Source organism: Arachis stenosperma, chromosome 9 (genome assembly GCF_014773155.1).
Source record: "Arachis stenosperma cultivar V10309 chromosome 9, arast.V10309.gnm1.PFL2, whole genome shotgun sequence".
Lineage (NCBI taxonomy): Eukaryota > Viridiplantae > Streptophyta > Magnoliopsida > Fabales > Fabaceae > Arachis > Arachis stenosperma.
Genome location: NC_080385.1, coordinates 151,192,251 through 151,200,244, shown reverse-complemented (window position 1 = coordinate 151,200,244; position 7,994 = coordinate 151,192,251). Strand labels below are relative to the sequence as shown.

General features: G+C 40.9%; 1 non-coding gene across 1 annotated transcript; it reads left to right on the top strand.

Annotated features, from left to right (window-relative positions):
• The first annotated feature begins 6,112 nt into the window (after positions 1-6,112).
• LOC130952625 (small nucleolar RNA R71) lies at positions 6,113-6,220 on the top strand. Its single transcript, XR_009074802.1, has one exon. It is a non-coding gene; the product is annotated as a small nucleolar RNA R71 (small nucleolar RNA).
• Positions 6,221-7,994: the final 1,774 nt, after the last annotated feature.

Below are 7,994 nucleotides of genomic sequence, written 5' to 3'. Positions count from 1 at the left end.
CTTATGCAAGGGTTTCACCGTTGTCAGTGGCTACCTCCCATCCTCTCAGTGGAAATGTTCAACGCACCCTGTCACGGCACGGCTATCCAGCTGTCGGTTCTCGATCATGTCGGAATAGAATCCAGTGATTCTTTTGCGTCTGTCACTAACGCCCCACAATCGCGAGTTTGAAGCACGTCACAGTCATTCAATCATTGAATCCTACTCAGAATACCACAGACAAGGTTAGACCTTCCGGATTCTCTTGAATGCCGCCATCAGTTCTAGCCTATACCACGAAGACTCTGATCTCACGGAATGGCTGGCTCGGTTGTCAGGCGAGCGCTCGGTTGTCAGGCTATCAACCATGCATCGTGTATCAGGAATCCAAGAGATATTCACCCAATCTAAGGTAGAACAGAGGTGGTTGTCAGTCACACGTTCATAGGTGAGAATGATGATGAGTGTCACGGATCATCACATTCATCAAGTTGAAGAACAAGTGATATCTTGGAACAAGAACAAGCGGAATTGAATAGAAGAACAATAGTAATTGCATTAATACTCGAGGTACAGCAGAGCTCCACACCTTAATCTATGGTGTGTAGAAACTCCACCGTTGAAAATACATAAGAACAAGGTCTAGGCATGGCCGTGAGGCCAGCCTCCCAAAGAGGGTTCAATCATAAAAACATGATCAAAAGATCTAAATACAATAGTAAAAGGTCCTATTTATAGGGAACTAGTAGCTTAAGAATTACAAAGATGAGTAAATGACATAAAAATCCACTTCCGGGCCCACTTGGTGTGTGCTTGGGCTGAGCAATGAAGCATTTTCGTGTAGAGACTCTTCTTGGAGTTAAACGCCAGCTTTTGTGCCAGTTTGGGCGTTTAACTCCCACTTTGGTGCCAGTTCCGGCGTTTAACGCTGGGAATTCTGAAGGTGACTTTGAACGCCGGTTTGGGCCATCAAATCTTGGGCAAAGTATAAACTATCATATATTGCTGGAAAGCCCAGAATGTCTACTTTCCAAAGCCGTTGAGAGCGCGCCAATTGAGCTTCTGTAGCTCCAGAAAATCCACTTCGAGTGCAGGGAGGTCAGAATCCAACAGCATCTGCAGTCCTTTTCAGCCTCTGAATCAGATTTTTGCTCAGGTCCCTCAATTTCAGCCAGAAAATACCTGAAATCACAGAAAAACACACAAACTCATAGTAAAGTCCAGAAAATTGAATTTTAACTAAAAATTAATAAAAATATACTAAAAACTAGCTAAAATATACTAGAAACATACTAAAAATAATGCCAAAAAGCGTACAAATTATCCGCTCATCACAACACCAAACTTAAATTGTTGCTTGTCCCCAAGCAACTGAAAATCAAATAAGATAAAAAGAAGAGAATATGCAATGAACTCCAAAAACATCTATGAAGATCAGTATTAATTAGATGAGCGGGGCTTTTAGCTTTTTTCCTCTGAATAGTTTTGGCATCTCACTTTATCCTTTGAAATTCAGAATGATTGGCTTCTTTAGGAACTCAGAATCCAGATAGTGTTATTGATTCTCCTAGTTGAGTATGATGATTCTTGAACACAGCTACTTATTGAGTCTTGGCCGTGGCCCAAAGCACTCTGTCTTCCAGTATTACCACCGGATACATACATGCCACAGACACATAATTGGGTGAACCTTTTCAGATTGTGACTCAGCTTTGCTAGAGTCCCCAATTAGAGGTGTCCAGGGTTCTTAAGCACACTCTTTTTTGCCTTGGATCACGACTTTAACCGCTCAGTCTCAAGTTTTCACTTGACACCTTCACGCCACAAGCACATGGTTAGGGACAGCTTGGTTTAGCCGCTTAGGCCAGGATGTTATTCCTGTAGGCCCTCCTATCCACTGATGCTCAAAGCCTTGGATCCTTTTTATTACCCTTGCCTTTTGGTTTAAAGGGCTATTGGCTTCTTCTGCTTGCTCTTTCTTTTTTTTCTTTTTTTTCTTTTTTCTCCCTTCTTTTTTTTCGTTTTTTTTTTGTATTCACTGCTTTTTCTTGCTTCAAGAATCATTTTTATGATTTTTCAGATCCTCAGTAACATGTCTCCTTTTTCATCATTCTTTCAAGAGCCAACAACTTTAACATTCATGAACCACAAATTCAAAAGACATATGCACTGTTTAAGCATACATTCAGAGAGAAAAAGCATTGCCACCACATCAAACTAATTAATCTGTTATAAAATTTGAAATTCATGCAATTCTTCTCTTTTTCAATTAAGAACTTTTTTGTTTTTCATTTTAAGAAAGGTGATGGATTCATAGGACATTCATAGCTTTAAGGCATAGACACTAATGATCATAAGACACAAACATAGATAAACATAAGCATAGAAATTCGAAAAACAGAAAAATAAGGGACAAGGAGATTAAAGAACGGGTCCACCTTAGTGATGGCGGCTTGTTCTTCCTCTTGAAGGTCTTATGGAGTGCTTGAGCTCCTCAATGTCTCTTCCTTGCCTTTGTTGCTCCTCTCTCATGATTCTTTGATCTTCTCTAATTTCATGGAGGAGGATGGAATGTTCTTGGTGCTTCACCCTTAGTTGTCCCATGTTGGAACTCAGTTCTCCTAGGGAGGTGTTCAGTTACTCCCAATAGTTTTGTGGAGGAAAGTGCATCCCTTGAGGTATCTCAGGGACTTCATGATGAGTGGGGTCTCTTGTTTGCTCCATCCTTTTCTTAGTGATGGGCTTATCCTCATCAATGAGGATGTCTCCTTCTATGTCAACTCCTACTGAATAACAGAGGTGACAAATGAGATGAGGAAAGGCTAACCTTGCCAAGGTAGAGGACTTGTCCGCCATCTTATAGAGTTCTTGGGCTATAACCTCATGAACTTCTACTTCTTCCCCAATCATGATGCTATGGATCATGATGGCCCGGTCTAGAGTAACTTCAGACCGGTTGCTAGTGGGAATGATTGAGCGTTGGATAAACTCCAACCATCCCCTAGCTACGGGCTTGAGGTCATGCCTTCTCAATTGAACCGGCTTCCCTCTTGAATCTCTCTTCCATTGGACGCCCTCTTCACAAATGTCAGTGAGGACTTGGTCCAACCTTTGATCAAAGTTGACCCTTCTTGTGTAAGGATGTTCATCTCCTTGCATCATGGGCAAGTTGAATGCCAACCTCATATTTTCCGGACTAAAATCTAAGTATTTCCCCCGAACCATAGTAAGCCAATTCTTTGGGTCCGGGTTCACACTTTGATCATGGTTCTTGGTGATTCATGCATTGGCATAGAACTCTTGAACCATTAAGATTCCGACTTGTTGAATGGGGTTGGTAAGAACTTCCCAACCTCTTCTTCTAATCTCATGTCGGATCTCCGGATATTCACTCTTTTTGAGTTTGAAAGGGACCTCGGGGATCACTTTCTTCAAGGCCACAACTTCATAGAAGTGGTCTTGATGCACCCTTGAGATGAATCTCTCCATCTCCCATGACTCGGAGGTGGAAGCTTTTGCCTTCCCTTTCCTCTTTCTAGAGGTTTCTCCGGCCTTGGATGCCATAAATGGTTATGGAAAAACAAAAAGCAATGCTTTTACCACACCAAACTTAAAAGGTTTGCTTGTCCTCGAGCAAAAGAAGAAAGAAGAGAGTAGAAGAAGAAGAAATAGAGGAGATGGAGTTGGTTTTGTGGTTCGGCCAAAGGGGGGGAGAAGTAGTGTTTAGTGTGTGTGAAAATGAAGGAGTGAAGATGGGTTTATATAGGGGTGAAGGGAGGGGTAGGGTTCGGCCATTATGGGTGGGTTTGGGAGGGAAAGTGGTTTGAATTTGAATGGTGAGGTAGGTGGGGTTTTATGAAGGATGGATGTGAGTGGTGAAGAGAAAGATGGGCTTTGATAGGTGAAGGGTTTTTGGGAAAGAGTGGTTGAGGTGATTGGTGAATGGGTGAAGAAGAAAGAGGGTGGTGGGGGTTGGTGGGGATCCTGTGGGGTCCACAGATCCTGAGGTGTCAAGGAAAAGTCATCCCTGCACCAAATAGCATGCAGAAATGCCTTCTGAGCCAATTCTGGCGTTAAACGCCGGGCTGGTGCCCATTTCTGGCGTTTAACGCCAAGTGCTTGCCCTTTTCTGGCGTTTAACGCCAGTCTGGTGCCCCTTTCTGGCGTTAAACGCCCAGAATGGTGCCAGACTGGGCGTTAAACGCCCATCTGCTAGCCTTACTGGCGTTTAAACGCCAGTAGGCTCTTCCTCCAGGGTGTGCTATTTTTCTTCCTGTTTTTCATTCTGTTTTTACTTTTTCAATTGATTTTGTGACTTCTCATGATCATCAACCTACAGAAAACATAAAATAGCAAAAGAAAATAGATAAAATATAACATTGGGTTGCCTCCCAACAAGCGCTTCTTTAATGTCAGTAGCTTGACAGAGGGCTCTCATGGAGCCTCACAGATACTCAGAGCAATGTTGGAACCTCCCAACACCAAACTTAGAGTTTGAATGTGGGGGTTCAACACCAAACTTAGAAGTTGGCTGTGGCCTCCCAACACCAAACTTAGAGTTTGACTGTGGGGGCTCTGTTTGACTCTGCTTTGAGAGAAGCTCTTCATGCTTCCTCTCCATGGTGACAGAGGGGTATCCTTGAGCCTTAAACACAAAGGATTCTTCATTCACTTGAATGATCAATCCACCTCTGTCCACATCAATCACAGCCTTTGCTGTGGCTAGGAAGGGTCTGCCAAGGATGATAGATTCATCCATGCTCCTTCTAGTTTCTAGGACTATGAAATCAGCAGGGATGTAATGGTCTTCAACCTTTACCAGAACATCCTCTACAAGTCCATAAGCTTGTTTCTTTGAATTGTCTGCCATCTCTAGTGAGATTCTTGCAGCTTGTACCTCAAAGATCCCTAGCTTCTCCATTACAGAGAGAGGCATGAGGTTTACACTTGACCCTAAGTCGCACAGAGCCTTCTTGAAGGTCATGGTGCCTATGGTACAAGGTATTGAAAACTTCCCAGGATCTTGTCTCTTTTGAGGTAATTTCTGCCTAAATAAGTCATCCAGTTCTTTGGTGAGCAAAAGAGGTTCATTCTCCCAAGTCTCATTACCAAATAACTTGTCATTTAGCTTCATGATTGCTCCAAGGTATATAGCAACTTGCTCTTCAGTGACATACTCATCCTCTTCAGAGGAAGAATACTCATCAGGGCTCATGAATGGCAGAAGTAAATCCAATGGAATCTCTATGGTCTCATTTTGAGCCTCATATTCCCATGGTTCCTCATTGGGGAACTCATTGGAGGCCAGTGGACGTCCATTGAGGTCTTCCTCAGTGGCGTTCACTGCCTCTTCCTCCTCTCCAAATTCGGCCATGTTGATGGCCTTGCACTCTCCTTTTGGATTTTCTTCTGTATTGCTTGGAAGAGTATTAGGAGGGAGTTCAGTAACTTTCTTGCTCAGCTGTCCCACTTGTGCCTCCAAGTTTCTAATGGAGGACCTTGTTTCAGTCATGAAACTTTGAGTGGTTTTGATCAGATCAGAGACCATAGTTGCTAAGTCAGAGTGGCTCTGCTTAGAACTCTCTGTCTGTTGTTGAGAAGATGATGGAAAAGGCTTGGCATTGCTAAACCTGTTTCTTCCACCATTATTGTTGTTGAAACCTTGTTGAGGTCTCTGTTGATCCTTCCATGAAAGATTTGGATGATTTCTCCATGAAGAATTATAGGTGTTTCCATAGGGTTCTCCCATGTAATTCACCTCTTCCATTGAAGGGTTCTCAGGATCATAAGCTTCTTCTTCAGATGAAGCATCCTTAGTACTGACTGGTGCATTTTGCATTCCAGACAGACTTTGAGAAATCAAATTGACTTGTTGAGTCAATATCTTGTTCTGAGCCAATATGGCATTTAGAGTATCAATCTCAAGAACTCCTTTCTTCTGATTTGTCCCATTGTTCACAGGATTCCTTTCAGAAGTGTACATGAATTGGTTATTTGCAACCATTTCAATTAGTTCTTGAGCTTCTGTAGGCGTCTTCTTCAGATGAAGAGATCCTCCAGCAGAGCTATCCAAAGACATCTTGGACAGTTCAGATAGACCATCATAGAAAATACCTATGATGCTCCATTCAGAAAGCATGTCAGAAGGACATTTTCTGATCAATTGTTTGTATCTTTCCCAAGCTTCATAGAGGGATTCTCCTTCCTTCTGTCTGAAGGTTTGGACTTCCACTCTAAGCTTACTCAATTTTTGAGGTGGAAAGAACTTTGCCAAGAAGGCATTGACTAGCTTTTCCCAAGAGTTCAGGCTTTCTTTAGGTTGTGAGTCCAACCATGTTCTAGCTTTGTCTCTTACAGCAAAAGGGAATAGCATAAGTCTGTAGACCTCAGGGTCAACCCCATTAGTCTTGACAGTGTCACAGATTTGCAAGAACTCAGCTAAAAACTGATGAGGATCTTCCAATGGAAGTCCATGGAACTTGCAATTCTGTTGCATTAGAGAAACTAATTGAGGCTTAAGCTCAAAGTTGTTTGCTCCAATGGCAGGGATAGAGATGCTTCTCCCATAGAAGTTGGGAGTAGGTGCAGTAAAGTCACCCAGCACCTTCCTTGCATTGTTGGCATTGTTGTTGTTTTCGGCTGCCATGGGTTCTTCTTCTTTGAAGATTTCTGTTAGGTCCTCTACAAAGAGTTGTGCCTTAGCTTCTTTTAGCTTCCGCTTCAAGGTCCTTTCAGGTTCAGGGTTAGCTTCAACAAGAATGCCTTTGTCTTTGTTCCTGCTCATATGAAAGAGAAGAGAACAAGAAAATGTGGAATCCTCTATGTCACAGTATAGAGATTCTTTGAGGTGTCAGAGGAAAAGAAAAATAGAAGGAAGAGGGAGAAGAATTCGAACTTAGTGAGATAGAGTTCGAATTGTGCATTGAGGAGGGGTGTTACTCCATAAATAGAAGGATGTGAGAAGAGGGGAAGAAATTTTCGGAAATTAAGTAAAAGATTTTAAAAACATTTTGAAAAACTGATTGATAATTTTCGAAAACTAAAAGTGGGAAAGAAATCAAGTGATTTTTGAAAAAAGATTTTGAAATAAGAAATTAAAAAGATATGATTGAAAACTATTTTTGAAAAAGATGTGATTAAGAAGATATGATTGAAAAGATATGGTTTTAAAAAGATATGATTGAGAAGATATGATTTGAAAAACAGTTTAAAAAGATTTGATTTTTAAAAATAATGACTTGGCTAACAAGAAAAAATATGATTCAAACATTAAACCTTTCTCAACAGAAAATGCAACATACTTGAAATGTTGAATCAAATCATTAATTGATAGCAAGTATCTTTGAAAAAGGAAAGAAATTGATTTTGAAAATATATGATTGAAAATATATGATTTGAAAAAGATTTGATTTTGAAAAACTTTGAAAACTTGAAAAAAAATTTGCATTAAAAACAAAATCTTCCCTCTTGTGCCATCCTGGCGTTAAACGCCCAGAATGGTGCACATTTTGGCGTTTAACGCCCAATGCACTACCTTTTTGGGCGTTAAACGCCCAACCAGGCACCCTGGCTGGCGTTTAAACGCCAGTCTGCCTTCTTCACTGGGCGTTTTGAACACCAAGCTTTTTCTGTATAATTCCTCTGCTCCATGTACTGAATCTTCAGTTCTCTGTATTATTGACTTGAAAATAGAACCAAGATCAAATAAACAATGCATGCAAGACACCAAACTTAAAATAAGACACTGGACTCAAACAAGAAACATAAAATATTTTTTTGGTTTTTATGATTTTGTAAATTTTTTTGTGCTTTTTCGAAAATTAAGTGGAAGAAGAAAATAAAGGTATCAAAATTCTTAATGAGAATTCCAGGAATCATGCAATGTTAGTCTAAAGCTTCAGTCTAAAGGAATTAGACATGAATAGCCAAGCTTCAGCAGGACATTGCATTCAAGAGCTAAATTGATGATAATCAATCAGCTTTGGTGATGATAAGAACATCACCTTGAAACACTA